At 42.1% G+C, this 23726-nt stretch overlaps 12 non-coding genes across 12 annotated transcripts; all 12 read right to left on the bottom strand.

Annotated features, from left to right (window-relative positions):
- Positions 1–3047: 3047 nt before the first annotated feature.
- trnap-cgg (transfer RNA proline (anticodon CGG)) lies at positions 3048–3119 on the bottom strand. The gene has a single exon. It is a non-coding gene; the product is annotated as a tRNA-Pro (tRNA).
- Positions 3120–3922: 803 nt separating this feature from the next.
- On the bottom strand, positions 3923–3994 carry trnap-cgg (transfer RNA proline (anticodon CGG)). The gene has a single exon. It is a non-coding gene; the product is annotated as a tRNA-Pro (tRNA).
- Positions 3995–4797: 803 nt separating this feature from the next.
- Positions 4798–4869, bottom strand: trnap-cgg (transfer RNA proline (anticodon CGG)). Its single transcript has one exon. It is a non-coding gene; the product is annotated as a tRNA-Pro (tRNA).
- Positions 4870–7422: 2553 nt separating this feature from the next.
- Positions 7423–7494, bottom strand: trnap-cgg (transfer RNA proline (anticodon CGG)). Its single transcript has one exon. It is a non-coding gene; the product is annotated as a tRNA-Pro (tRNA).
- An 803-nt stretch (positions 7495–8297) lies between these two features.
- On the bottom strand, positions 8298–8369 carry trnap-cgg (transfer RNA proline (anticodon CGG)). Its single transcript has one exon. It is a non-coding gene; the product is annotated as a tRNA-Pro (tRNA).
- Positions 8370–11797: 3428 nt separating this feature from the next.
- Positions 11798–11869, bottom strand: trnap-cgg (transfer RNA proline (anticodon CGG)). Its single transcript has one exon. It is a non-coding gene; the product is annotated as a tRNA-Pro (tRNA).
- Positions 11870–12672: 803 nt separating this feature from the next.
- Positions 12673–12744, bottom strand: trnap-cgg (transfer RNA proline (anticodon CGG)). The gene has a single exon. It is a non-coding gene; the product is annotated as a tRNA-Pro (tRNA).
- Positions 12745–16234: 3490 nt separating this feature from the next.
- Positions 16235–16306, bottom strand: trnap-cgg (transfer RNA proline (anticodon CGG)). The gene has a single exon. It is a non-coding gene; the product is annotated as a tRNA-Pro (tRNA).
- Positions 16307–17984: 1678 nt separating this feature from the next.
- On the bottom strand, positions 17985–18056 carry trnap-cgg (transfer RNA proline (anticodon CGG)). The gene has a single exon. It is a non-coding gene; the product is annotated as a tRNA-Pro (tRNA).
- An 803-nt stretch (positions 18057–18859) lies between these two features.
- Positions 18860–18931, bottom strand: trnap-cgg (transfer RNA proline (anticodon CGG)). Its single transcript has one exon. It is a non-coding gene; the product is annotated as a tRNA-Pro (tRNA).
- An 842-nt stretch (positions 18932–19773) lies between these two features.
- On the bottom strand, positions 19774–19845 carry trnap-cgg (transfer RNA proline (anticodon CGG)). Its single transcript has one exon. It is a non-coding gene; the product is annotated as a tRNA-Pro (tRNA).
- A 2321-nt stretch (positions 19846–22166) lies between these two features.
- Positions 22167–22238, bottom strand: trnap-ugg (transfer RNA proline (anticodon UGG)). Its single transcript has one exon. It is a non-coding gene; the product is annotated as a tRNA-Pro (tRNA).
- Between the last annotated feature and the right edge of the window lie 1488 nt (positions 22239–23726).

The raw sequence follows: 23726 nt of genomic DNA, 5'->3' as shown, positions 1-23726 counted from the left end.
TCACACCTCTGCATCTTTGGTGAAATGCGGCAGAGCGAGAACAATGTTTTTCAAAACATGACACATCCCGAAAATCAGTCTTCTCATACAAATGGCTGTAGCTTCCGAACGGTTTGACCTACAAAATTGTTTGACCATCTCAGTTTTGCTCTACGACCCCCACAAGGGTCACGACACTCGTCTGAAGGTAATCTATGTACCGGTTAAAATGACAGATTTTTTAACCAAGGAAGAAATTAATAAATGCTGTGCGATGCTGAACCCACGAGTGCAGAGCACAATGGATTAGCAATCCATTGCCTTTATCACTCATCCACCTTGGTCTGCACTCCAAACTGTTGCCCAAGAACCGCCTATTTCAGATTGTTAAAGGCTCTACACATGGGCTCGTCCGCGATTTGAACCCGGGACCTCTCGCACCCGAAGCGAGAATCATACCCCTAGACCAACGAGCCGTTTTATCAAAGGCATTTTTATTGCAGTCACCAGTAATGACGGTGAGGATTTGGATTGACAGGTCAATGGTGCCAGGCCACAGTGTATAACGTGAGTGTTGGTGGTATACTTGTGAGCATAGCTGTCTTCCAAGCAGTTGACCAGGTTTTAGTTCAAATACTCTGTAATTCATCTGCTGAGTCTTTCAGATTCAATCTTCATTAGCTGTAACAGCAAGAAACAAATGAAGAAAGAGCTAATGTAGATTAAAAAAATTAAAAAGTAGACATCAAAATCAATTGGATCTCATTTCATTTGATCCGATTGACGCACCGGGACATGAATAAAATAAAAAATCCCCATTGGAATCTGTCTGTTTTAAACTAGAAATGTCACTTTTTTTGCACTGGATGCTTCTCAAACCTTCATAACCGCTGATGTCACACCTCTGCATCTTTGGTGAAATGCGGCAGAGCGAGAACAATGTTTGTCAAAACATGACACATCCCGAAAATCAGTCTTCTCATACAAATGGCTGTAGCTTCCGAACGGTTTGACCTACAAAATTGTTTGACCATCTCAGTTTTGCTCTACGACCCCCACAAGGGTCACGACACTCGTCTGAAGGTAATCTATGTATCGGTTAAAATGACAGATTTTTTAACCAAGGAAGAAATGAATAAATGCTGTGCGATGCTGAACCCACGAGTGCAGAGCACAATGGATTAGCAATCCATTGCCTTTATCACTCATCCACCTTGGTCTGCACTCCAAACTGTTGCCCAAGAACCGCCTCTTTCAGATTGTTAAAGGCTCTACACATGGGCTCGTCCAGGATTTGAACCCGGGACCTCTTGCACCCGAAGCGAGAATCATACCCCTAGACCAACGAGCCGTTTTATCAAAGGCATTTTTATTGCAGTCACCAGTAATGACGGTGAGGATTTGGATTGACAGGTCGATGGTGCCAGGCCACAGTGAATAACGTGAGTGTTGGTGGTATACTTGTGAGCATAGCTGTCTTCCAAGCAGTTGACCAGGTTTTAGTTAAAATACTCTGTAATTCATCTGCTGAGTCTTTCAGATTCAATCTTCATTAGCTGTAACAGCAAGAAACAAATGAAGAAAGAGCTAATGTAGATTAAAAAAATTCAAAAGTAGACATCAAAATCAATTGGATCTCATTTCATTTGATCCGATTGACGCACCGGTACATGAATAAAATAAAAAATCCCCATTGGAATCTGTCTGTTTTAAACTAGAAATGTCACTTTTTTTGCACTGGATGCTTCTCAAACCTTCATAACCGCTGATGTCACACCTCTGCATCTTTGGTGAAATGCGGCAGAGCGAGAACAATGTTTGTCAAAACATGACACATCCCGAAAATCAGTCTTCTCATACAAATGGCTGTAGCTTCCGAACGGTTTGACCTACAAAATTGTTTGACCATTCCATGGAAAGGGGAGACTCTCACAAACACAATGTCGTACTCAGTTTTGCTCTACGACCCCCACAAGGGTCACGACACTCGTCTGAAGGTAATCTATGTACCGGTTAAAATGAAAGATTTTTTAACCAAGGAAGAAATGAATAAATGCTGTGCGATGCTGAACCCACGAGTGCAGAGCACAATGGATTGCTAATCCATTGCCTTTATCACTCATCCACCTTGGTCTGCACTCCAAACTGTTGCCCAAGAACCGCCTCTTTCAGATTGTTAAAGGCTCTACACATGGGCTCGTCCGGGATTTGAACCCGGGACCTCTCGCACCCGAAGCGAGAATCATTCCCCTAGACCAACGAGCCATTTTATCAAAGGCATTTTTATTGCAGTCGCCAGCAATGACGGTGAGGATTTGGATTGACAGGTCGATGGTGCCAGGCCACAGTGAATAACGTGAGTGTTGGTGGTATACTTGTGAGCATAGCTGTCTTCCAAGCAGTTGACCAGGTTTTAGTTAAAATACTCTGTAATTCATCTGCTGAGTCTTTCAGATTCAATCTTCATTAGCTGTAACAGCAAGAAACAAATGAAGAAAGAGCTAATGTAGATTAAAAAAATTAAAAAGTAGACATCAAAATCAATTGGATCTCATTTCATTTGATCCGATTGACGCACCGGTACATGAATAAAATAAAAAATCCCCATTGGAATCTGTCTGTTTTAAACTAGAAATGTCACTTTTTTTGCACTGGATGCTTCTCAAACCTTCATAACCGCTGATGTCACACCTCTGCATCTTTGGTGAAATGCGGCAGAGCGAGAACAATGTTTGTCAAAACATGACACATCCCGAAAATCAGTCTTCTCATACAAATGGCTGTAGCTTCCGAACGGTTTGACCTACAAAATTGTTTGACCATCTCAGTTTTGCTCTACGACCCCCACAAGGGTCACGACACTCGTCTGAAGGTAATCTATGTACCGGTTAAAATGACAGATTTTTTAACCAAGGAAGAAATTAATAAATGCTGTGCGATGCTGAACCCACGAGTGCAGAGCACAATGGATTAGCAATCCATTGCCTTTATCACTCATCCACCTTGGTCTGCACTCCAAACTGTTGCCCAAGAACCGCCTATTTCAGATTGTTAAAGGCTCTACACATGGGCTCGTCCGGGATTTGAACCCGGGACCTCTCGCACCCGAAGCGAGAATCATACCCCTAGACCAACGAGCCATTTTATCAAAGGCATTTTTATTGCAGTCGCCAGCAATGACGGTGAGGATTTGGATTGACAGGTCGATGGTGCCAGGCCACAGTGAATAACGTGAGTGTTGGTGGTATACTTGTGAGCATAGCTGTCTTCCAAGCAGTTGACCAGGTTTTAGTTCAAATACTCTGTAATTCATCTGCTGAATCTTTCAGATTCAATCTTCATTAGCTGTAACAGCAAGAAACAAATGAAGAAAGAGCTAATGTAGATTAAAAAAATTAAAAAGTAGACATCAAAATCAATTGGATCTCATTTCATTTGATCCGATTGACGCACCGGTACATGAATAAAATAAAAAATCCCCATTGGAATCTGTCTGTTTTAAACTAGAAATGTCACTTTTTTTGCACTGGATGCTTCTCAAACCTTCATAACCGCTGATGTCACACCTCTGCATCTTTGGTGAAATGCGGCAGAGCGAGAACAATGTTTGTCAAAACATGACACATCCCGAAAATCAGTCTTCTCATACAAATGGCTGTAGCTTCCGAACGGTTTGACCTACAAAATTGTTTGACCATCTCAGTTTTGCTCTACGACCCCCACAAGGGTCACGACACTCGTCTGAAGGTAATCTATGTACCGGTTAAAATGACAGATTTTTTAACCAAGGAAGAAATTAATAAATGCTGTGCGATGCTGAACCCACGAGTGCAGAGCACAATGGATTAGCAATCCATTGCCTTTATCACTCATCCACCTTGGTCTGCACTCCAAACTGTTGCCCAAGAACCGCCTATTTCAGATTGTTAAAGGCTCTACACATGGGCTCGTCCGGGATTTGAACCCGGGACCTCTCGCACCCGAAGCGAGAATCATACCCCTAGACCAACGAGCCATTTTATCAAAGGCATTTTTATTGCAGTCGCCAGCAATGACGGTGAGGATTTGGATTGACAGGTCGATGGTGCCAGGCCACAGTGAATAACGTGAGTGTTGGTGGTATACTTGTGAGCATAGCTGTCTTCCAAGCAGTTGACCAGGTTTTAGTTCAAATACTCTGTAATTCATCTGCTGAATCTTTCAGATTCAATCTTCATTAGCTGTAACAGCAAGAAACAAATGAAGAAAGAGCTAATGTAGATTAAAAAAATTCAAAAGTAGACATCAAAATCAATTGGATCTCATTTCATTTGATCCGATTGACGCACCGGTACATGAATAAAATAAAAAATCCCCATTGGAATCTGTCTGTTTTAAACTAGAAATGTCACTTTTTTTGCACTGGATGCTTCTCAAACCTTCATAACCGCTGATGTCACACCTCTGCATCTTTGGTGAAATGCGGCAGAGCGAGAACAATGTTTGTCAAAACATGACACATCCCGAAAATCAGTCTTCTCATACAAATGGCTGTAGCTTCCGAACGGTTTGACCTACAAAATTGTTTGACCATCTCAGTTTTGCTCTACGACCCCCACAAGGGTCACGACACTCGTCTGAAGGTAATCTATGTACCGGTTAAAATGACAGATTTTTTAACCAAGGAAGAAATTAATAAATGCTGTGCGATGCTGAACCCACGAGTGCAGAGCACAATGGATTAGCAATCCATTGCCTTTATCACTCATCCACCTTGGTCTGCACTCCAAACTGTTGCCCAAGAACCACCTATTTCAGATTGTTAAAGGCTCTACACATGGGCTCGTCCGGGATTTGAACCCGGGACCTCTCGCACCCGAAGCGAGAATCATACCCCTAGACCAACGAGCCATTTTATCAAAGGCATTTTTATTGCAGTCGCCAGCAATGACGGTGAGGATTTGGATTGACAGGTCGATGGTGCCAGGCCACAGTGAATAACGTGAGTGTTGGTGGAATACTTGTGAGCATAGCTGTCTTCCAAGCAGTTGACCAGGTTTTAGTTCAAATACTCTGTAATTCATCTGCTGAATCTTTCAGATTCAATCTTCATTAGCTGTAACAGCAAGAAACAAATGAAGAAAGAGCTAATGTAGATAAAAAAAATTCAAAAGTAGACATCAAAATCAATTGGATCTCATTTCATTTGATCCGATTGACGCACCGGTACATGAATAAAATAAAAAATCCCCATTGGAATCTGTCTGTTTTAAACTAGAAATGTCACTTTTTTTGCACTGGATGCTTCTCAAACCTTCATAACCGCTGATGTCACACCTCTGCATCTTTGGTGAAATGCGGCAGAGCGAGAACAATGTTTGTCAAAACATGACACATCCCGAAAATCAGTCTTCTCATACAAATGGCTGTAGCTTCCGAACGGTTTGACCTACAAAATTGTTTGACCATCTCAGTTTTGCTCTACGACCCCCACAAGGGTCACGACACTCGTCTGAAGGTAATCTATGTATCGGTTAAAATGACAGATTTTTTAACCAAGGAAGAAATGAATAAATGCTGTGCGATGCTGAACCCACGAGTGCAGAGCACAATGGATTAGCAATCCATTGCCTTTATCACTCATCCACCTTGGTCTGCACTCCAAACTGTTGCCCAAGAACCGCCTCTTTCAGATTGTTAAAGGATCTACACATGGGCTCGTCCGGGATTTGAACCCGGGACCTCTCGCACCCGAAGCGACAATCATACCCCTAGACCAATGAGCCGTTTTATCAAAGGCATTTTTATTGCAGTCACCAGTAATGACGGTGAGGATTTGGATTGACAGGTCGATGGTGCCAGGCCACAGTGAATAACGTGAGTGTTGGTGGTATACTTGTGAGCATAGCTGTCTTCCAAGCAGTTGACCAGGTTTTAGTTAAAATACTCTGTAATTCATCTGCTGAGTCTTTCAGATTCAATCTTCATTAGCTGTAACAGCAAGAAACAAATGAAGAAAGAGCTAATGTAGATTAAACAAATTCAAAAGTAGACATCAAAATCAATTGGATCTCATTTCATTTGATCCGATTGACGCACCGGTACATGAATAAAATAAAAAATCCCCATTGGAATCTGTCTGTTTTAAACTAGAAATGTCACTTTTTTTGCACTGGATGCTTCTCAAACCTTCATAACCGCTGATGTCACACCTCTGCATCTTTGGTGAAATGCGGCAGAGCGAGAACAATGTTTGTCAAAACATGACACATCCCGAAAATCAGTCTTCTCATACAAATGGCTGTAGCTTCCGAACGGTTTGACCTACAAAATTGTTTGACCATCTCAGTTTTGCTCTACGACCCCCACAAGGGTCACGACACTCGTCTGAAGGTAATCTATGTACCGGTTAAAATGACAGATTTTTTAACCAAGGAAGAAATGAATAAATGCTGTGCGATGCTGAACCCACGAGTGCAGAGCACAATGGATTAGCAATCCATTGCCTTTATCACTCATCCACCTTGGTCTGCACTCCAAACTGTTGCCCAAGAACCGCCTCTTTCAGATTGTTAAAGGATCTACACATGGGCTCGTCTGGGATTTGAACCCGGGACCTCTCGCACCCGAAGCGACAATCATACCCCTAGACCAATGAGCCGTTTTATCAAAGGCATTTTTATTGCAGTCACCAGTAATGACGGTGAGGATTTGGATTGACAGGTCGATGGTGCCAGGCCACAGTGAATAACGTGAGTGTTGGTGGTATACTTGTGAGCATAGCTGTCTTCCAAGCAGTTGACCAGGTTTTAGTTAAAATACTCTGTAATTCATCTGCTGAGTCTTTCAGATTCAATCTTCATTAGCTGTAACAGCAAGAAACAAATGAAGAAAGAGCTAATGTAGATTAAACAAATTCAAAAGTAGACATCAAAATCAATTGGATCTCATTTCATTTGATCCGATTGACGCACCGGTACATGAATAAAATAAAAAATCCCCATTGGAATCTGTCTGTTTTAAACTAGAAATGTCACTTTTTTTGCACTGGATGCTTCTCAAACCTTCATAACCGCTGATGTCACACCTCTGCATCTTTGGTGAAATGCGGCAGAGCGAGAACAATGTTTGTCAAAACATGACACATCCCGAAAATCAGTCTTCTCATACAAATGGCTGTAGCTTCCGAACGGTTTGACCTACAAAATTGTTTGACCATCTCAGTTTTGCTCTACGACCCCCACAAGGGTCACGACACTCGTCTGAAGGTAATCTATGTACCGGTTAAAATGACAGATTTTTTAACCAAGGAAGAAATGAATAAATGCTGTGCGATGCTGAACCCATGAGTGCAGAGCACAATGGATTAGCAATCCATTGCCTTTATCACTCATCCACCTTGGTCTGCACTCCAAACTGTTGCCCAAGAACCGCCTCTTTCAGATTGTTAAAGGCTCTACACATGGGCTCGTCCGGGATTTGAACCCGGGACCTCTCGCACCCGAAGCGAGAATCATACCCCTAGACCAACGAGCCATTTTATCAAAGGCATTTTTATTGCAGTCGCCAGCAATGACGGTGAGGATTTGGATTGACAGGTCGATGGTGCCAGGCCACAGTGAATAACGTGAGTGTTGGTGGTATACTTGTGAGCATAGCTGTCTTCCAAGCAGTTGACCAGGTTTTAGTTAAAATACTCTGTAATTCATCTGCTGAGTCTTTCAGATTCAATCTTCATTAGCTGTAACAGCAAGAAACAAATGAAGAAAGAGCTAATGTAGATTAAAAAAATTAAAAAGTAGACATCAAAATCAATTGGATCTCATTTCATTTGATCCGATTGACGCACCGGTACATGAATAAAATAAAAAATCCCCATTGGAGTCTGTCTGTTTTAAACTAGAAATGTCACTTTTTTTGCACTGGATGCTTCTCAAACCTTCATAACCGCTGATGTCACACCTCTGCATCTTTGGTGAAATGCGGCAGAGCGAGAACAATGTTTGTCAAAACATGACACATCCCGAAAATCAGTCTTCTCATACAAATGGCTGTAGCTTCCGAACGGTTTGACCTACAAAATTGTTTGACCATCTCAGTTTTGCTCTACGACCCCCACAAGGGTCACGACACTCGTCTGAAGGTAATCTATGTACCGGTTAAAATGACAGATTTTTTAACCAAGGAAGAAATTAATAAATGCTGTGCGATGCTGAACCCACGAGTGCAGAGCACAATGGATTAGCAATCCATTGCCTTTATCACTCATCCACCTTGGTCTGCACTCCAAACTGTTGCCCAAGAACCACCTATTTCAGATTGTTAAAGGCTCTACACATGGGCTCGTCCGGGATTTGAACCCGGGACCTCTCGCACCCGAAGCGAGAATCATACCCCTAGACCAACGAGCCATTTTATCAAAGGCATTTTTATTGCAGTCGCCAGCAATGACGGTGAGGATTTGGATTGACAGGTCGATGGTGCCAGGCCACAGTGAATAACGTGAGTGTTGGTGGAATACTTGTGAGCATAGCTGTCTTCCAAGCAGTTGACCAGGTTTTAGTTCAAATACTCTGTAATTCATCTGCTGAATCTTTCAGATTCAATCTTCATTAGCTGTAACAGCAAGAAACAAATGAAGAAAGAGCTAATGTAGATAAAAAAAATTCAAAAGTAGACATCAAAATCAATTGGATCTCATTTCATTTGATCCGATTGACGCACCGGTACATGAATAAAATAAAAAATCCCCATTGGAATCTGTCTGTTTTAAACTAGAAATGTCACTTTTTTTGCACTGGATGCTTCTCAAACCTTCATAACCGCTGATGTCACACCTCTGCATCTTTGGTGAAATGCGGCAGAGCGAGAACAATGTTTGTCAAAACATGACACATCCCGAAAATCAGTCTTCTCATACAAATGGCTGTAGCTTCCGAACGGTTTGACCTACAAAATTGTTTGACCATCTCAGTTTTGCTCTACGACCCCCACAAGGGTCACGACACTCGTCTGAAGGTAATCTATGTATCGGTTAAAATGACAGATTTTTTAACCAAGGAAGAAATGAATAAATGCTGTGCGATGCTGAACCCACGAGTGCAGAGCACAATGGATTAGCAATCCATTGCCTTTATCACTCATCCACCTTGGTCTGCACTCCAAACTGTTGCCCAAGAACCGCCTCTTTCAGATTGTTAAAGGATCTACACATGGGCTCGTCCGGGATTTGAACCCGGGACCTCTCGCACCCGAAGCGACAATCATACCCCTAGACCAATGAGCCGTTTTATCAAAGGCATTTTTATTGCAGTCACCAGTAATGACGGTGAGGATTTGGATTGACAGGTCGATGGTGCCAGGCCACAGTGAATAACGTGAGTGTTGGTGGTATACTTGTGAGCATAGCTGTCTTCCAAGCAGTTGACCAGGTTTTAGTTAAAATACTCTGTAATTCATCTGCTGAGTCTTTCAGATTCAATCTTCATTAGCTGTAACAGCAAGAAACAAATGAAGAAAGAGCTAATGTAGATTAAACAAATTCAAAAGTAGACATCAAAATCAATTGGATCTCATTTCATTTGATCCGATTGACGCACCGGTACATGAATAAAATAAAAAATCCCCATTGGAATCTGTCTGTTTTAAACTAGAAATGTCACTTTTTTTGCACTGGATGCTTCTCAAACCTTCATAACCGCTGATGTCACACCTCTGCATCTTTGGTGAAATGCGGCAGAGCGAGAACAATGTTTGTCAAAACATGACACATCCCGAAAATCAGTCTTCTCATACAAATGGCTGTAGCTTCCGAACGGTTTGACCTACAAAATTGTTTGACCATCTCAGTTTTGCTCTACGACCCCCACAAGGGTCACGACACTCGTCTGAAGGTAATCTATGTACCGGTTAAAATGACAGATTTTTTAACCAAGGAAGAAATGAATAAATGCTGTGCGATGCTGAACCCACGAGTGCAGAGCACAATGGATTAGCAATCCATTGCCTTTATCACTCATCCACCTTGGTCTGCACTCCAAACTGTTGCCCAAGAACCGCCTCTTTCAGATTGTTAAAGGATCTACACATGGGCTCGTCTGGGATTTGAACCCGGGACCTCTCGCACCCGAAGCGACAATCATACCCCTAGACCAATGAGCCGTTTTATCAAAGGCATTTTTATTGCAGTCACCAGTAATGACGGTGAGGATTTGGATTGACAGGTCGATGGTGCCAGGCCACAGTGAATAACGTGAGTGTTGGTGGTATACTTGTGAGCATAGCTGTCTTCCAAGCAGTTGACCAGGTTTTAGTTAAAATACTCTGTAATTCATCTGCTGAGTCTTTCAGATTCAATCTTCATTAGCTGTAACAGCAAGAAACAAATGAAGAAAGAGCTAATGTAGATTAAACAAATTCAAAAGTAGACATCAAAATCAATTGGATCTCATTTCATTTGATCCGATTGACGCACCGGTACATGAATAAAATAAAAAATCCCCATTGGAATCTGTCTGTTTTAAACTAGAAATGTCACTTTTTTTGCACTGGATGCTTCTCAAACCTTCATAACCGCTGATGTCACACCTCTGCATCTTTGGTGAAATGCGGCAGAGCGAGAACAATGTTTGTCAAAACATGACACATCCCGAAAATCAGTCTTCTCATACAAATGGCTGTAGCTTCCGAACGGTTTGACCTACAAAATTGTTTGACCATCTCAGTTTTGCTCTACGACCCCCACAAGGGTCACGACACTCGTCTGAAGGTAATCTATGTACCGGTTAAAATGACAGATTTTTTAACCAAGGAAGAAATGAATAAATGCTGTGCGATGCTGAACCCACGAGTGCAGAGCACAATGGATTAGCAATCCATTGCCTTTATCACTCATCCACCTTGGTCTGCACTCCAAACTGTTGCCCAAGAACCGCCTCTTTCAGATTGTTAAAGGATCTACACATGGGCTCGTCTGGGATTTGAACCCGGGACCTCTCGCACCCGAAGCGAGAATCATACCCCTAGACCAACGAGCCGTTTTATCAAAGGCATTTTTATTGCAGTCACCAGTAATGACGGTGAGGATTTGGATTGACAGGTCGATGGTGCCAGGCCACAGTGAATAACGTGAGTGTTGGTGGTATACTTGTGAGCATAGCTGTCTTCCAAGCAGTTGACCAGGTTTTAGTTAAAATACTCTGTAATTCATCTGCTGAGTCTTTCAGATTCAATCTTCATTAGCTGTAACAGCAAGAAACAAATGAAGAAAGAGCTAATGTAGATTAAAAAAATTAAAAAGTAGACATCAAAATCAATTGGATCTCATTTCATTTGATCCGATTGACGCACCGGTACATGAATAAAATAAAAAATCCCCATTGGAATCTGTCTGTTTTAAACTAGAAATGTCACTTTTTTTGCACTGGATGCTTCTCAAACCTTCATAACCGCTGATGTCACACCTCTGCATCTTTGGTGAAATGCGGCAGAGCGAGAACAATGTTTGTCAAAACATGACACATCCCGAAAATCAGTCTTCTCATACAAATGGCTGTAGCTTCCGAACGGTTTGACCTACAAAATTGTTTGACCATCTCAGTTTTGCTCTACGACCCCCACAAGGGTCACGACACTCGTCTGAAGGTAATCTATGTACCGGTTAAAATGACAGATTTTTTAACCAAGGAAGAAATGAATAAATGCTGTGCGATGCTGAACCCATGAGTGCAGAGCACAATGGATTAGCAATCCATTGCCTTTATCACTCATCCACCTTGGTCTGCACTCCAAACTGTTGTCCAAGAACCGCCTCTTTCAGATTGTTAAAGGATCTACACATGGGCTCGTCCGGGATTTGAACCCGGGACCTCTCGCACCCGAAGCGAGAATCATACCCCTAGACCAACGAGCCGTTTTATCAAAGGCATTTTTATTGCAGTCACCAGTAATGACAGTGAGGATTTGGATTGACAGGTCGATGGTGCCAGGCCACAGTGAATAACGTGAGTGTTGGTGGTATACTTGTGAGCATAGCTGTCTTCCAAGCAGTTGACCAGGTTTTAGTTAAAATACTCTGTAATTCATCTGCTGAGTCTTTCAGATTCAATCTTCATTAGCTGTAACAGCAAGAAACAAATGAAGAAAGAGCTAATGTAGATTAAAAAAATTAAAAAGTAGACATCAAAATCAATTGGATCTCATTTCATTTGATCCGATTGACGCACCGGTACATGAATAAAATAAAAAATCCCCATTGGAATCTGTCTGTTTTAAACTAGAAATGTCACTTTTTTTGCACTGGATGCTTCTCAAACCTTCATAACCGCTGATGTCACACCTCTGCATCTTTGGTGAAATGCGGCAGAGCGAGAACAATGTTTGTCAAAACATGACACATCCCGAAAATCAGTCTTCTCATACAAATGGCTGTAGCTTCCGAACGGTTTGACCTACAAAATTGTTTGACCATCTCAGTTTTGCTCTACGACCCCCACAAGGGTCACGACACTCGTCTGAAGGTAATCTATGTACCGGTTAAAATGACAGATTTTTTAACCAAGGAAGAAATGAATAAATGCTGTGCGATGCTGAACCCACGAGTGCAGAGCACAATGGATTAGCAATCCATTGCCTTTATCACTCATCCACCTTGGTCTGCACTCCAAACTGTTGCCCAAGAACCGCCTCTTTCAGATTGTTAAAGGATCTACACATGGGCTCGTCCGGGATTTGAACCCGGGACCTCTCGCACCCGAAGCGAGAATCATACCCCTAGACCAACGAGCCGTTTTATCAAAGGCATTTTTATTGCAGTCACCAGTAATGACGGTGAGGATTTGGATTGACAGGTCGATGGTGCCAGGCCACAGTGAATAACGTGAGTGTTGGTGGTATACTTGTGAGCATAGCTGTCTTCCAAGCAGTTGACCAGGTTTTAGTTAAAATACTCTGTAATTCATCTGCTGAGTCTTTCAGATTCAATCTTCATTAGCTGTAACAGCAAGAAACAAATGAAGAAAGAGCTAATGTAGATTAAAAAAATTAAAAAGTAGACATCAAAATCAATTGGATCTCATTTCATTTGATCCGATTGACGCACCGGTACATGAATAAAATAAAAAATCCCCATTGGAATCTGTCTGTTTTAAACTAGAAATGTCACTTTTTTTGCACTGGATGCTTCTCAAACCTTCATAACCGCTGATGTCACACCTCTGCATCTTTGGTGAAATGCGGCAGAGCGAGAACAATGTTTGTCAAAACATGACACATCCCGAAAATCAGTCTTCTCATACAAATGGCTGTAGCTTCCGAACGGTTTGACCTACAAAATTGTTTGACCATTCCATGGAAAGGGGAGACTCTCACAAACACAATGTCGTTCTCAGTTTTGCTCTACGACCCCCACAAGGGTCACGACACTCGTCTGAAGGTAATCTATGTACCGGTTAAAATGACAGATTTTTCAACCAATGAAGAAATGCTGTGCGATGCTGAACCCACGAGTGCAGAGCACAATGGATTAGCAATCCATTGCCTTTATCACTCATCCACCTTGGTCTGCACTCCAAACTGTTGCCCAAGAACCGCCTCTTTCAGATTGTTAAAGGCTCTACACATGGGCTCTTCCGGGATTTGAACCCGGGACCTCTCACACCCGAAGCGAGAATCATACCCCTAGACCAACGAGCCGTTTTATCAAAGGCATTTTTATTGCAGTCACCAGTAATGACGGTGAGGATTTGGATTGACAGGTCGATGGTGCCAGGCCACAGTGAATAACGTGAGTGTTGGTGGTATACTTGTGAGCATAGCTGTCTTCCAAGCAGTTGACCAGGTTTTAGTTAAAATACTCTGTAATTCATCTGCTGAGTCTTTCAGATTCAATCTTCATTAGCTGTAACAGCAAGAAACAAATGAAGAAAGAGCTAATGTAGATTAAAAAAATTAAAAAGTAGACATCAAAATCAATTGGATCTCATTTCATTTGATCCGATTGACGCACCGGTACATGAATAAAATAAAAAATCCCCATTGGAATCTGTCTGTTTTAAACTAGAAATGTCACTTTTTTTGCACTGGATGCTTCTCAAACCTTCATAACCGCTGATGTCACACCTCTGCATCTTTGGTGAAATGCGGCAGAGCGAGAACAATGTTTGTCAAAACATGACACATCCCGAAAATCAGTCTTCTCATACAAATGGCTGTAGCTTCCGAACGGTTTGACCTACAAAATTGTTTGACCATTCCATGGAAAGGGGAGACTCTCACAAACACAATGTCGTTCTCAGTTTTGCTCTACGACCCCCACAAGGGTCACGACACTCGTCTGAAGGTAATCTATGTACCGGTTAAAATGACAGATTTTTCAACCAATGAAGAAATGCTGTGCGATGCTGAACCCACGAGTGCAGAGCACAATGGATTAGCAATCCATTGCCTTTATCACTCATCCACCTTGGTCTGCACTCCAAACTGTTGCCCAAGAACCGCCTCTTTCAGATTGTTAAAGGCTCTACACATGGGCTCTTCCGGGATTTGAACCCGGGACCTCTCACACCCGAAGCGAGAATCATACCCCTAGACCAACGAGCCGTTTTATCAAAGGCATTTTTATTGCAGTCACCAGTAATGACGGTGAGGATTTGGATTGACAGGTCGATGGTGCCAGGCCACAGTGAATAACGTGAGTGTTGGTGGTATACTTGTGAGCATAGCTGTCTTCCAAGCAGTTGACCAGGTTTTAGTTAAAATACTCTGTAATTCATCTGCTGAGTCTTTCAGATTCAATCTTCATTAGCTGTAACAGCAAGAAACAAATGAAGAAAGAGCTAATGTAGATTAAAAAAATTTAAAAGTAGACATCAAAATCAATTGGATCTCATTTCATTTGATCCGATTGACGCACCGGTACATTAATAAAATAAAAAATCCCCATTGGAATCTGTCTGTTTTAAACTAGAAATGTCACTTTTTTTGCACTGGATGCTTCTCAAACCTTCAGAACCGCTGATGTCACACCTCTGCATCTTTGGTGAAATGCGGCAGAGCGAGAACAATGTTTGTCAAAACATGACACATCCCGAAAATCAGTCTTCTCATGCAAATTGCTGTAGCTTCCGAACGGTTTGACCTACAAAATTGTTTGACCATCTCAGTTTTGCTCTACGACCCCCACAAGGGTCACGACACTCGTCTGAAGGTAATCTATGTATCGGTTAAAATGACAGATTTTTTAACCAAGGAAGAAATGAATAAATGCTGTGCGATGCTGAACCCACGAGTGCAGAGCACAATGGATTAGCAATCCATTGCCTTTATCACTCATCCACCTTGGTCTGCACTCCAAACTGTTGCCCAAGAACCGCCTCTTTCAGATTGTTAAAGGCTCTACACATGGGCTCGTCCGGGATTTGAACCCGGGACCTCTCACACCCGAAGCGAGAATCATACCCCTAGACCAACGAGCCGTTTTATCAAAGGCATTTTTATTGCAGTCACCAGTAATGACGGTGAGGATTTGGATTGACAGGTCGATGGTGCCAGGCCACAGTGAATAACGTGAGTGTTGGTGGTATACTTGTGAGCATAGCTGTCTTCCAAGCAGTTGACCAGGTTTTAGTTAAAATACTCTGTAATTCATCTGCTGAGTCTTTCAGATTCAATCTTCATTAGCTGTAACAGCAAGAAACAAATGAAGAAAGAGAAAATGTAGATTAAAAAAATTAAAAAGTAGACATCAAAATCAATTGGATCTCATTTCATTTGATCCGATTGACGCACCGGTACATTAATAAAATAAAAAATCCCCATTGGAATCTGTCTGTTTTAAACTAGAAATGTCACTTTTTTTGCACTGGATGCTTCTCAAACCTTCAGAACCGCTGATGTCACACCTCTGCATCTTTGGTGAAATGCGGCAGAGCGAGAACAATGTTTGTCAAAACATGACACATCCCGAAAATCAGTCTTCTCATACAAATTGCTGTAGCTTCCGAACGGTTTGACCTACAAAATTGTTTGACCATCTCAGTTTTGCTCTACGACCCCCACAAGGGTCACGACACTCGTCTGAAGGTAATCTATGTATCGGTTAAAATGACAGATTTTTTAACCAAGGAAGAAATGAATAAATGCTGTGCGATGCTGAACCCACGAGTGCAGAGCACAATGGATTAGCAATCCATTGCCTTTATCACTCATCCACCTTGGTCTGCACTCCAAACTGTTGCACAAGAACCGCCTCTTTCAGATTGTTAAAGGATCTACACATGGGCTCGTCCGGGATTTGAACCCGGGACCTCTCGCACCCGAAGCGAGAATCATACCCCTAGACCAACGAGCCGTTTTATCAAAGGCATTTTTATTGCAGTCACCAGTAATGACGGTGAGGATTTGGATTGACAGGTCGATGGTGCCAGGCCACAGTGAATAACGTGAGTGTTGGTGGTATACTTGTGAGCATAGCTGTCTTCCAAGCAGTTGACCAGGTTTTAGTTAAAATACTCTGTAATTCATCTGCTGAGTCTTTCAGATTCAATCTTCATTAGCTGTAACAGCAAGAAACAAATGAAGAAAGAGCTAATGTAGATTAAAAAAATTAAAAAGTAGACATCAAAATCAATTGGATCTCATTTCATTTGATCCGATTGACGCACCGGTACATGAATAAAATAAAAAATCCCCATTGGAATCTGTCTGTTTTAAACTAGAAATGTCACTTTTTTTGCACTGGATGCTTCTCAAACCTTCATAACCGCTGATGTCACACCTCTGCATCTTTGGTGAAATGCGGCAGAGCGAGAACAATGTTTGTCAAAACATGACACATCCCGAAAATCAGTCTTCTCATACAAATGGCTGTAGCTTCCGAACGGTTTGACCTACAAAATTGTTTGACCATCTCAGTTTTGCTCTACGACCCCCACAAGGGTCACGACACTCGTCTGAAGGTAATCTATGTACCGGTTAAAATGACAGATTTTTTAACCAAGGAAGAAATGAATAAATGCTGTGCGATGCTGAACCCACGAGTGCAGAGCACAATGGATTAGCAATCCATTGCCTTTATCACTCATCCACCTTGGTCTGCACTCCAAACTGTTGCCCAAGAACCGCCTCTTTCAGATTGTTAAAGGATCTACACATGGGCTCGTCCGGGATTTGAACCCGGGACCTCTCGCACCCGAAGCAAGAATCATACCCCTAGACCAACGAGCCGTTTTATCAAAGGCATTTTTATTGCAGTCACCAGTAATGACGGTGAGGATTTGGATTGACAGGTCGATGGTGCCAGGCCACAGTGAATAACGTGAGTGTTGGTGGTATACTTGTGAGCATAGCTGTCTTCCAAGCAGTTGACCAGGTTTTAGTTCAAATAATCTGTAATTCATCTGCTGAGTCTTTCAGATTCAATCTTCATTAGCTGTAACAGCAAGAAACAAATGAAGAAAGAGCTAATGTAGATTAAAAAAATTAAAAAGTAGACATCAAAATCAATTGGATCTCATTTCATTTGATCCGATTGACGCACCGGTACATTAATAAAATAAAAAATCCCCATTGGAATCTGTCTGTTTTAAACTAGAAATGTCACTTTTTTTGCACTGGATGCTTCTCAAACCTTCATAACCGCTGATGTCACACCTCTGCATCTTTGGTGAAATGCGGCAGAGCGAGAACAATGTTTGTCAAAACATGACACATCCCGAAAATCAGTCTTCTCATACAAATGGCTGTAGCTTCCGAACGGTTTGACCTACAAAATTGTTTGACCATCTCAGTTTTGCTCTACGACCCCCACAAGGGTCACGACACTCGTCTGAAGGTAATCTATGTATCGGTTAAAATGACAGATTTTTTAACCAAGGAAGAAATGAATAAATGCTGTGCGATGCTGAACCCACGAGTGCAGAGCACAATGGATTAGCAATCCATTGCCTTTATCACTCATCCACCTTGGTCTGCACTCCAAACTGTTGCACAAGAACCGCCTCTTTCAGATTGTTAAAGGATCTACACATGGGCTCGTCCGGGATTTGAACCCGGGACCTCTCGCACCCGAAGCGAGAATCATACCCCTAGACCAACGAGCCGTTTTATCAAAGGCATTTTTATTGCAGTCACCAGTAATGACGGTGAGGATTTGGATTGACAGGTCGATGGTGCCAGGCCACAGTGAATAACGTGAGTGTTGGTGGTATACTTGTGAGCATAGCTGTCTTCCAAGCAGTTGACCATGTTTTAGTTCAAATAATCTGTAATTCATCTGCTGAGTCTTTCAGATTCAATCTTCATTAGCTGTAACAGCAAGAAACAAATGAAGAAAGAGCTAATGTAGATTAAAAAAATTTAAAAGTAGACATCAAAATCAATTGGATCTCATTTCATTTGATCCGATTGACGCACCGGTACATGAATAAAATAAAAAATCCCCATTGGAATCTGTCTGTTTTAAACTAGAAATGTCACTTTTTTTGCACTGGATGCTTCTCAAACCTTCATAACCGCTGATGTCACACCTCTGCATCTTTGGTGAAATGCGGCAGAGCGAGAACAATGTTTGTCAAAACATGACACATCCCGAAAATCAGTCTTCTCATACAAATGGCTGTAGCTTCCGAACGGTTTGACCTACAAAATTGTTTGACCATCTCAGTTTTGCTCTACGACCCCCACAAGGGTCACGACACTCGTCTGAAGGTAATCTATGTACCGGTTAAAATGACAGATTTTTTAACCAAGGAAGAAATGAATAAATGCTGTGCGATGCTGAACCCACGAGTGCAGAGCACAATGGATTAGCAATCCATTGCCTTTATCACTCATCCACCTTGGTCTGCACTCCAAACTGTTGCCCAAGAACCGCCTCTTTCAGATTGTTAAAGGCTCTACACATGGGCTCGTCCGGGATTTGAACCCGGGACCTCTCGCACCCGAAGCGAGAATCATACCCCTAGACCAACGAGCCGTTTTATCAAAGGCATTTTTATTGCAGTCGCCAGTAATGACGGTGAGGATTTGGATTGACAGGTCGATGGTGCCAGGCCACAGTGAATAACGTGAGTGTTGGTGGTATACTTGTGAGCATAGCTGTCTTCCAAGCAGTTGACCAGGTTTTAGTTCAAATACTCTGTAATTCATCTGCTGAGTCTTTCAGATTCAATCTTCATTAGCTGTAACAGCAAGAAACAAATGAAGAAAGAGCTAATGTAGATTTAAAAAATTAAAAAGTAGACATCAAAATCAATTGGATCTCATTTCATTTGATCCGATTGACGCACCGGTACATGAATAAAATAAAAAATCCCCATTGGAATCTGTCTGTTTTAAACTAGAAATGTCACTTTTTTTGCACTGGATGCTTCTCAAACCTTCATAACCGCTGATGTCACACCTCTGCATCTTTGGTGAAATGCGGCAGAGCGAGAACAATGTTTGTCAAAACATGACACATCCCGAAAATCAGTCTTCTCATACAAATGGCTGTAGCTTCCGAACGGTTTGACCTACAAAATTGTTTGACCATTCCATGGAAAGGGGAGACTCTCACAAACACAATGTCGTTCTCAGTTTTGCTCCACGACCCCCACAAGGGTCACGACACTCGTCTGAAGGTAATCTATGTACCGGTTAAAATGACAGATTTTTTAACCAAGGAAGAAATGAATAAATGCTGTGCGATGCTGAACCCACGAGTGCAGAGCACAATGGATTAGCAATCCATTGCCTTTATCACTCATCCACCTTGGTCTGCACTCCAAACTGTTGCCCAAGAACCGCCTCTTTCAGATTGTTAAAAGCTCTACACATGGGCTCGTCCGGGATTTGAACCCGGGACCTCTCGCACCCGAAGCGAGAATCATACCCCTAGACCAACGAGCCGTTTTATCAAAGGCATTTTTATTGCAGTCGCCAGCAATGACGGTGAGGATTTGGATTGACAGGTCGATGGTGCCAGGCCACAGTGAATAACGTGAGTGTTGGTGGTATACTTGTGAGCATAGCTGTCTTCCAAGCAGTTGACCAGGTTTTAGTTCAAATACTCTGTAATTCATCTGCTGAGTCTTTCAGATTTAATCTTCATTAGCTGTAACAGCAAGAAACAAATGAAGAAAGAGCTAAATGTAGATTTTAACAATTAAAAAGTAGACATCAAAATCAATTGGATCTCATTTCATTTGATCCGATTGACGCACCGGTATGTGAATAAAAAAATAAAAAAACGTTGGAATCTCTCAGTTTTAAATTAGAAATGTCACACATTTTGCACTGGATGCTTCTCAGTCCTACCATAACTGCTGATGTTACACCTCTGCATTTTTGGTGAAATGTGGCAGAGCGAGAGCAATGTTTGTCAAAACATGACACATCCCTAAAATCTGTCTTCTCATACAAATGTCTATAGCTTCAGAACGGTTTGACCTACAAAATAGTTTGCCCATTCTTTGGAAAGGGGAGACTCTCACAAACACAATGCTGTTCTCAGTTTTGCTCTACGACCCCCACAAGTGTCAAGGGACTCCTCTGAAGGTAACCTATGTCCCGGTAAAAGGACAGGTTTTTTAACCAAGGAAGAACTTAATACATGTTGTGCGATGCTGAACCCACTAGTGCAGAGCACAATGGATTAGCAGTCCATTACCTTAATCACTTGTCCACCTGGTCCTGCGCTCCAGTGGTAGCAGTCGCCCCTCCAACCAGTTGCCCAAGATCCGCCTGTATTGTTAAAGGCTCTTCAAAAGGGCTTGTCCAGGATTTGAACCCGGGACCTCTCGCACCCAAAGCGAGAATCATACCCCTAGACCAACGAGCCATTTATTTCAAGACATTGTTTTGCAGTCGCCAGCAATGACGGTGAGAATATGCATTGACAGGTCGATGTTGCCAGGCCACAGTGGATCACGTGAGTGTTGGTGGTATACTTGTGAGCATAGCTATCTTCCAAGCAGTTGACCAGGTTCAGTTCAAATACTCTGTAATTCTTCTGCTGAGTCTTTCAGATTCAATCTTCATTAGCTGTAACAGCAAGAAACAAATGAAGAAAGAGCTAAATGTAGATTTTAACAATTAAAAAGTAGACATCAAAATCAATTGGATCTCATTTCATTTGATCCGATTGACGCACCGGTATGTGAATAAAAAAACAAAAAAACATTGGAATCTCTCATTGCCTTAATCACTTGTCCACCTGGTCCTGCGCTCCAGTGGTAGCAGTCGCCCCTCCAACCAGTTGCCCAAGATCCGCCTGTCTCACATTGTTAAAGGCTCTTCAAAAGGGCTCGTCCGGGATTTGAACCCGGGACCTCTCGCACCCAAAGCGAGAATCATAGCCCTAGACCAACGAGCCATTTATTTCAAGACATTGTTTTGCAGTCGCCAGCAATGACGGTGAGAATATGCATTGACAGGTCGATGTTGCCAGGCCACAGTGGATCACGTGAGTGTTGGTGGTATACTTGTGAGCATAGCTATCTTCCAAGCAGTTTACCAGGTTTCAGTTCAAATACTCTGTAATTCATCTCCTGAGTCTTTCAGATTCAATCTTCATTAGCTGTAACAGCAAGAAACAAATGAAGAAAGAGCTAAATGTAGATTTTAACAATTAAAAAGTAGACATCAAAATCAATTGGATCTCATTTCATTTGATCCGATTGACGCACCGGTATGTGAATAAAAAAACAAAAAAACATTGGAATCTCTCAGTTTTAAATTAGAAATGTCACACATTTTGCACTGGATGCTTCTCAGTCCTACCATAACTGCTGATGTTACACCTCTGCATTTTTGGTGAAATGTGGCAGAGCGAGAGCAATGTTTGTCAAAACATGACACATCCCTAAAATCTGTATTCTCATACAAATGTCTATAGCTTCAGAACGGTTTGACCTACAAAATAGTTTGCCCATTCTTTGGAAAGGGGAGACTCACAAACACAATGCTGTTCTCAGTTTTGCTCTACGACCCCCACAAGTGTCAAGGGACTCGTCTGAAGGTAACCTATGTCCCGGTAAAAGGACAGGTTTTTTAACCAAGGAAGAAATTAATACATGTTGTGCGATGCTGAACCCACTAGTGCAGAGCACAATGGATTAGCAGTCCATTGCCTTATTCACTTGTCCACCTGGTCCTGCGCTCCAGTGGTAGCAGTCGCCCCTCCAACCAGTTGCCCAAGATCCGCCTGTATTGTTAAAGGCTCTTCAAAAGGGCTCGTCCGGGATTTGAACCCGGGACCTCTCGCACCCAAAGCGAGAATCATACCCCTAGACCAACGAGCCATTTATTTCAAGACATTGTTTTGCAGTCGCCAGCAATGACGGTGAGAATATGCATTGACAGGTCGATGTTGCCAGGCCACAGTGGATCACGTGAGTGTTGGTGGTATACTTGTGAGCATAGCTATCTTCCAAGCAGTTGACCAGGTTTCAGTTCAAATACTCTGTAATTCATCTCCTGAGTCTTTCAGATTCAATCTTCATTAGCTGTAACAGCAAGAAACAAATGAAGAAAGAGCTAAATGTAGATTTTAACAATTAAAAAGTAGACATCAAAATCAATTGGATCTCATTTCATTTGATCCGATTGACGCACCGGTATGTGAATAAAAAAACAAAAAAACATTGGAATCTCTCAGTTTTAAATTAGAAATGTCACACATTTTGCACTGGATGCTTCTCAGTCCTACCATAACTGCTGATGTTACACCTCTGCATTTTTGGTGAAATGTGGCAGAGCGAGAGCAATGTTTGTCAAAACATGACACATCCCTAAAATCTGTCTTCTCATACAAATGTCTATAGCTTCAGAACGGTTTGACCTACAAAATAGTTTGCCCATTCTTTGGAAAGGGGAGACTCTCACAAACACAATGCTGTTCTCAGTTTTGCTCTACGACCCCCACAAGTGTCAAGGGACTCGTCTGAAGGTAACCTATGTCCCGGTAAAAGGACAGGTTTTTTAACCAAGGAAGAACTTAATACATGTTGTGCGATGCTGAACCCACTAGTGCAGAGCACAATGGATTAGCAGTCCATTACCTTAATCACTTGTCCACCTGGTCCTGCGCTCCAGTGGTAGCAGTCGCCCCTCCAACCAGTTGCCCAAGATCCGCCTGTATTGTTAAAGGCTCTTCAAAAGGGCTCGTCCGGGATTTCAACCCGGGACCTCTCGCACCCAAAGCGAGAATCATACCCCTAGACCAACGAGCCATTTATTTCAAGACATTGTTTTGCAGTCGCCAGCAATGACGGTGAGAATATGCATTGACAGGTCGATGTTGCCAGGCCACAGTGGATCACATGAGTGTTGGTGGTATACTTGTGAGCATAGCTATCTTCCAAGCAGTTTACCAGGTTTCAGTTCAAATACTCTGTAATTCATCTCCTGAGTCTTTCAGATTCAATCTTCATTAGCTGTAACAGCAAGAAACAAATGAAGAAAGAGCTAAATGTAGATTTTAACAATTAAAAAGTAGACATCAAAATCAATTGGATCTCATTTCATTTGATCCGATTGACGCACCGGTATGTGAATAAAAAAACAAAAAAACATTGGAATCTCTCAGTTTTAAATTAGAAATGTCACACATTTTGCACTGGATGCTTCTCAGTCCTACCATAACTGCTGATGTTACACCTCTGCATTTTTGGTGAAATGTGGCAGAGCGAGAGCAATGTTTGTCAAAACATGACACATCCCTAAAATCTGTATTCTCATACAAATGTCTATAGCTTCAGAACGGTTTGACCTACAAAATAGTTTGCCCA

This window comes from Oncorhynchus mykiss, chromosome 15 (genome assembly GCF_057628025.1).
Source record: "Oncorhynchus mykiss isolate SJ-2025 chromosome 15, ASM5762802v1, whole genome shotgun sequence".
Lineage (NCBI taxonomy): Eukaryota > Metazoa > Chordata > Actinopteri > Salmoniformes > Salmonidae > Oncorhynchus > Oncorhynchus mykiss.
Note: the sequence above shows the minus strand (reverse complement) of the source record. Positions and strands in the feature narration are given on the sequence as shown.